General features: G+C 37.5%; 1 non-coding gene across 1 annotated transcript; it reads right to left on the bottom strand.

Moving 5' to 3' along the window:
• Positions 1-6,415: 6,415 nt before the first annotated feature.
• Positions 6,416-6,573, bottom strand: LOC122151968. The gene has a single exon (XR_006164354.1). It is a non-coding gene; the product is annotated as a U1 spliceosomal RNA (small nuclear RNA).
• Positions 6,574-7,549: the final 976 nt, after the last annotated feature.

The raw sequence follows: 7,549 nt of genomic DNA, 5'->3' as shown, positions 1-7,549 counted from the left end.
CCAATCCTGACTCTACGTTCCTCTTCATATAGTCCAGCTTCTTGGTTTATTTGCTCAGCATACAGGTTGAATAAGTACGGTTAAAGTATATAAACCTGACCTACACCTTTCCTGATTTTAAGCCATATAGTAAGCATCCCCTTGTTCTGTTCGAACTATAACCTCCTGGTCTATGTACAGGTCCCTCATGAGCACAATTAAGTATTCTAGGATTCCCACTCTTCTCATTGTTTTCCATAATTTGTTATGATCCACACAGTAAATGCTTTTACATAATCAATAGAACACAAGTAAACATCTTTCAGATATTCATTGCTTTCAGCCAAGATCCATCTCACATCTGCAATGATATCCCTTTTATCACATATACCTGATATTATTAGACAATTTCAGCATTCTGTTGGATCGCTTTTTTCTGGGGTGGGTACAAATATGGATGTCTTCCAGTCAATTGTTCAGGTAGCTGTCTTTTAAATTTCTTGGCATAGATGAGTGAGTGCCTCCAACACAGCATCTGTTTGCTGAAATATCTCAATGGGTTTTGCATCAATTTCTGGAGCCTTGTTTTTCACCAATTCCTTCAGTGCAGCTTTGACTTATTCCTTCATTATCACTGGTTTTTTTATCATATGGCACCTCTTGAAATAGAAGAACATTGACTAATTATTTTCTGTACAGTGACTCTGTGTATTTCTTCTATCTCTTTTTGATGCTTCATGTATAATTCAATATTTTGCCTATAGAATATTTCAATACTACAACTCAAGGCTTGAATTTTTTCTTCTGTTCTTTCAGCTTGAGAAATGCCTAGTGTGTTCTTCCCTTTTGGTTTTCTAGCTCCAGGTCTTTGCACATATCCTTATAACTGACTTTGTCTTCACCAGTTGTTCTTTGAAATCTTCTGTTCAGCTCTTTTATCTCGTCATTTCTTCCATTTGCTCTCCATTTAAATGGAAGTTTCTGAGTCATTTCTGACTTCTATTTTTCTTTTCTTCTTTTGCAGTCTTTCTAATGAACTTTTGCTTTCTTCATGTATGATGTTCTTGATGTCTTCCCACAACTTATCTGGTTTTCAGACACTGATGTTGCAAAAAGGACATGAAGGCAGCATCTTCTGATCTCTAACTTCATGAGAGGAAGACAGAATCACCATCAGCAGCCCAAGGCATACTCTTATGAGGCCAGACATGCCACCACCATCCAGCATTTTTACCAACTTTGACACCAGCCATCCCTCCCATGGTACTCACCACTTCTTTGCTGGGTTCGATAATTTGTTACAATGGTCACACAGAACTCACAGACAATACTCATGATTATGGGTTTTTTTAGGATACAATTCATGTTCAGGAATGCATTCAGCATACAGCTCTTTGATCAGGACAGTCTCCTCTCTGCTATACACCTCTAACCCCTGGCCTCTTGGCCTGGCCTCTGCCTCTGTGGGCAAAGTAAGCTTTTTAGTCTGTCTCATGCCCCTTGGTTCCACTGCCACCATCTCTCTTCTGGACATATCTCAGCTAAGGAGGTCCAGCACAGGGATCTTGGTTCCAAAGATGTGTTCCATTTCTTTTCTCTTGATGGCAGGGACATTTCCCCCTGTGCCTCAAGAAGGGCTCATTTTAAGCTGGACAGAGTGACAAAACTAACCAATTGCAACAACAGAGTTGTACATACCTTATTTACATGATCCCACCCAGCAATCCAGTTGGAGTTACAAAGACTATGGCTAGAAAAGCCATACCAAGTAATTCACTGCACCACAGGTATTCAGTGTGTAAAATCTATTCTTCAAATGGTCTGTAATTCAGTTGGAATATAATCAAGATCATATTTTGGCTCTCATGGACTTTTTAAAATTTCTTCAGGTTCAACTTGAACTTGCATATGAGCAATTGATGGTCTGTTCCACAGTCAGCTCCTGGCTTTGTTTTGCTGAAAATATTGAGCTTCTTCATCTCCTCTTTTCACAGATGAAGTTGATCTCATTCCTGGGTATTCCAATGGCAAGGTCCTTGTGTATAGCAACTGTTTATGTTGATGACAAAAGGTATTTGCAACAAATATGTCATTGGTCTTACAAAATCCTATCATGTGATCTCCAGTGTCATTTCTATCACCAAGGTCATATTTTTTCAACTACCAGTGATTCTCTTTGTTTCCAACTTTCTCATTCCAATCACCAGTAATAATCAATATATCTTCATTGCATTTTTTGGTCAATTTCAGACTGCAGAAGTTGGTAAAAGTCCTCAATTTCTTCATCTTTGGTTTTAGTGATTGGTGTGTAAATGCAAATAAAATAGTACTAACTGGTCTTCCTATAGGTGTATGGACATTATCCTATCACAGAAAGCAATTTACTTCAGGCTAGATCTTGAAGCATTCTTTGTGACTATGAATACTACACCATTCCTCTTCAATTTGTCATTCTCAACATAATAGATCATAGGCTTGCTTTATTCAGAATGCCCAAAACCAGTCCCTTTCAGCTCACTAATGCCTTGTATATCAACATTTATGTGTTCCATTTCATTTTTGACAACTTCCAATTTTCCTAGATTCATATTTTGTACGTTCCATATTCCCATTATTAGTGGATATTTGCAGCTATTTCTTTCCATTTTGAGTCATGCTCTTTGTCAAAAGGAGATCTCAAAAGCTTTACTCCCATCCACATCATTAAGGTCAACTCTACTTTGAGGAGGAAGCACTTTCCCAGTTGCATTTTGAGTACCTTCTAACCTGAGGAGCTCATCTTTCTGCACTATATCAGACAATGTTTCAGGACTATTCATAAAGTTTTCCAGTACTGTATAGTACAATATTCCACTTCTATTCATAAGGTTTCAGTATCCAATTATTTGAGAAGTGGATGGCCCCATCTTCCTTCTGAGTTTTTCTTAGTCTGGAAGCTCTGCTGAAATGTGTCCACCATATGTGACCCTGCTGGTATTTGAAACACTGGTGGCATAGCTTTCAGCCCCACAGCAACATGAAAGGCACCGCAGTAAAACAAATTGACAGGGAGGTGGTGGTCAGTATCCTTAGTGAATCTTTAATAACTAATTGAAGTGTATGTGCAACATGTTTTATAGCAGTCGATCTTTTCTTATAAACTTTGTCACTTTCAGTTCACTTTGTGATTATTAATATCAGGTGGTTAAAGTCAGAACCTTCAAAATTATCATTTTTCCCCAACATTTGCTGTTTGATTTCATTGTCATTTCTGAGCAAATTAACAAATTTAATTATATTAGAGCCTTTATCTGTTGTTACATAATAAATATGTTGTAAGTCAATGTTATTCTTTTCTAAAATTTGGTACACAGTGCTTTTATGTACAGACCTTCATGTCTTTCTATTAATTCTTCCATGAGGTATATCTTACTGTCTTTGAGGAACTGAGAATTATTTACTTCCTAGAATTGACTGACTCAATCTATGCCATCTACTTCCAAAGAGAATATTTGTTTTCTATATTACTATTACACTACTCGTCTGTCAGTTTGTCATACTGTGGGCCTTGTTGCTGTGAGGCTGGAGGCCTCTGGTGTATCAAAGTAGGGTCACTCATGGTGGAAAGGCTTCAGTGGAGCTTCTAGACTAAGACAGACTGGGAAGAAGGATGGAACCCATCACTTATCGAATAATTGACTACTGAAAACCTTATGAATAGCAGTGTAACACTGTTTTATATATTATAGGAAAACTTTAGAAAGAGCCATGAAGCGTTGTCCAATATAGTGTCAGAAGATGAGGCCCTTGGGTTAAAAGACATTCAAAATATGAATGGGGAAAAGCTGGTTCCTTAAAGTAGAAGTGACCAGGTCCTAGAGAAGAATATCATGCTTAGTAAAGTAGAGGGTCAGAAAAAAAGGAAAGACCTTCAACAAGATGTTTTGACACAGTGGCTACAACAATGAGTTCAAACATAGCAAGGATTATGTGGATGGTGCAGGACAAGGCAGTGTTTCACTCTGTTATACATATGGTTACTATGAGTTGCTATGAGTTGGGATTGATCCAATGGTACCTAACAACAATAACAACAGATTACTGCTAATTTTTAGACCTAAGTTTTAAGGAGTACTCATGAGAGGACTAAGGTGCGCCTGACACAAGCCATGATATTTCCAATCGCCTGGTATGCATGTGAGAGCTGGACAATGAATAGGGAAGACCGAAGAAGAGTTGATGCTTTTGAGTTGTGGTGCTGGCGAAGAATGCTGAAAGTACCGTGGACTGCTAAAAGAACTAACAGATCTGTCCTGGAGGAAGTGCAGCCAGAATGCTCCTTGGAAGCAAGAATGGCCAGACTTCGTCTCACCTATTTTGGTCATGTTGTAAAAAGGGACCATTCCCTGGAGAAGGATGTCATGCTTGGTAGGGTGGAGGGTCGACGAAAGAGGGGGAGGCCTTCAGGGAGATGGATTGATACAGTGGCTGTGATGATGGGTTCGAGTATAACAGGGATTGTGGGGCTGGCGCGGGATCGGGCAGTGTTTCGTTCTGCTGTGCATGGGGTCGCTATGAGTCGGAAATGACTCGGCGGCACCTAACAACAACAACACCTTTTGAGTATAAGTGACATATCATTTCTTGAATATTCTCCAATTTGATTGAAAAATTTTGACCAATTAAGGCAATAATTGGATTTAAAATTTTAAGGACTCCTGATTATTCAATTAACTTGAACAATTGTTGTTGTTATGTGCCGTCGTGTCAGCCCGGACTCATAGCGACCCCTCCTTGGGTTTCCGAGGTGGAATCACTACAGAAGTAGAATTGCCCAACCTTTCTTCTGAGGAGTGGCTGGTGGGTTTGAACCACCAGCCTTCTGGTTAGCAGTCAAGTGCCTTAGGCACTATGCTACCAGAGCTACAACTAATGGTAACTAATTCAACATCCACAATTTTTCATTTATCTAATTTCAACTTAAGACATTTTGGAATTGTCTAATGTTCTTTATTACTTATTTGGAGAACTTCTGACACTTTCGTTCATCTTCTTTGTCTTCTTGTTTTGCACTGTGTTGTATTCACTCCTTTAGTAATGCTTCAAGTACCTCTTTAAGTTCATTGTATTTTCTCCAACCATATCTGTGTTGAAATTTTCCACATGCCATAATTTTAAAATTTTCATACTTCAAAAATTCTGTACATGGGTTTTCTCTGGTTTATCTCATGCTAGAATTCAAGGGATGAGAAATATTAACATTAGGGCACATTTTATAGTTACTTTATTACATAACAATAAAAACAAGACAGGCTTTGATAACATGAAGAAAATAGAATGCACAAATACGTTTGTAGACATGAATTAGAGCTAGTATGTAATACAATGCTTCTAAGCATGTTTTGTCAGTAGATTAGAAAAACGAGAGAAACTTCCATTTTATATTACAGGGTTTGCCAATTTCTTCCATTTGAAGTCACAGTTTATAGCATTCTTGTACTTTCATCTAGCACATCTTGAAGAAAAATCTCACTCCATAGTGATGTCATCAAGTTATTTTAAATAAAATGATACAAGAGAATTAAAACATTATTTTTCCCCACTTGTTGCTGATATAGGTTAATATTTTAATTTATGAGATAAATATCAAATTTAAACATTTAAGTAAAAGCAATGTTGATAGCACATTTAAATCAAGGCTGAATACATGAATGGAGTAATAGAAATAAAATAGCATTAAAAATATGTTATTTTATATTTCTTGTATTTAAATATCAAACTTAAAAATGTGAATAATGCATGTATAAAATGGATACCCTTACTGACAAACCTCCATTCACAAGGAACTCTGTTTATAATTTGATTCAGTGGAAATAACTCTTTCATATTTCTGACTATGGGTATTCACAATTGTCCAGCATTTCTCATATATTTGGTAAGCAAAGATCATGTTACTGTGAGAAAGACAAAGAGTAAAGCAGAAATAAGGAGCCCTGATTGGCCTGTGCATCGTCTCAGATTCCGCAGTCTTCTCCTATAGCTATAGCTGTGCAACATCGCTTGCTGAAGCAGTGAACTGTGCCCTTATGAGTCATGTTCTAGATAAGCATTTGGCATACATGTATGCCAGATGCAAATCAAATATAAACTATCCATTGATTTTGCTTACAACTTAACAGTTGTCATGAACCAATAATAACAGATTGAAAAAAAATACAGGTTTAGGTTCTGAAAAATGTATTTTTCTTTTTTTCAATTTGGGTTTTATTTCACTTTTGCAAAACTTTCTGAGTTTTTTTAGTACTGGTTTTAAGTTCTGTTGTAGCTCACAACCTTGTTTCAAACTCTTTATATTCCTAGGGAGATCTCTTTTCCTAATTTTTTGAGGATAATGGTAAGTTTGTGACATGACATCAGTAAAAGTTAATTGAAAAGAGAAAACACCATTGTTTGGAAAGCAGAGAATATTTCTAAATTATGATTTGCATACATGATGTGTTGAGTTTCCTACATTTGTGGAAATTAAAAGGGTCAGTACAACCAGAGTGCAATGGATAAACCCCACCCTTGGAAATCAATTTTGTGACCATGGTATCTCCTCTGCCAAGTAAGTATTATACTATAAAAGTAGATACTATATACTGTAGAGTACTACAGTGTGTATGGTTACTATACATGCAGCTCTCACCAGGGGGAACACATAGGAATCAAATCAACTACAGTTGTGGAAAGAAGTTCAAAATCATCACTCAGAACAAGGCCAAGGGCCAATTATGTAACCAACTCGCAATTGCTCATATCTAAGTTTAATTTATGTATGTTTAAGTTCAAGCTGAAGAAAATTAAAACAAGTCTATGAAAGCCCAAACACAAAAGAATATATTCCATCTGAATTTAGAGAGAACCTGAGGACATGATATCTTCATGTTATCTGGAAGGACCAGTTCCTTTTAATTCTTGGAAAAGTAGATGGTCAGTGAATCCTCAGTGAGATGGATTGAAACAGTGGCTGCAACAATGGCCCAAATATACCAATGATTGTGAGGATGACAAAGACCAGACAGTGTTTTGTTCTGTTGTGAATGAGGTCACTATGAGGCAAAAACAACTGGACAGTACCTCACAACAACACTTTAAAAAAAAAATATTTAAGAGCTTGTTTTACATTAAATGTTACGTGTACATTTAGATTCATTACCCATTTATCGCGTCCAACCCTAACCCAGTGTCCTCCCCTCCCTAGCCTGTAACCCTCCCCCTGTGCCCCTCATAGTTATGCACGCCTGTTTGTCCTGCATTTCCTCAATTTGAATGTTGATTCTCTGGTGTCTCGTGGTCTATTGCTCTAAGGGATGTATTACTATACAGTGTATGGGTGGGTCATCCTGGGTTCAGTGGTGTCCACCTACATATTGTTAACTATTGGGCTGAGAGCCAGCACCTGGGGGTGTGTTTTATTCCAGGTGCAGGATGTATTCCAGGGCCATAGTACTGGGGGTCTTACCAGATTTCATCTGACCAGTCATTATTGAGCTTTTGGATTTTGTTCCATGTTTTTCCTCCCACTCTATCCAGGATCTCCAGATTTGAT

This window comes from Orycteropus afer, unplaced genomic scaffold (genome assembly GCF_000298275.1).
Source record: "Orycteropus afer afer isolate SDZICR_OR568_19922 unplaced genomic scaffold, OryAfe1.0 scaffold00972, whole genome shotgun sequence".
Lineage (NCBI taxonomy): Eukaryota > Metazoa > Chordata > Mammalia > Tubulidentata > Orycteropodidae > Orycteropus > Orycteropus afer.
Note: the sequence above shows the minus strand (reverse complement) of the source record. Positions and strands in the feature narration are given on the sequence as shown.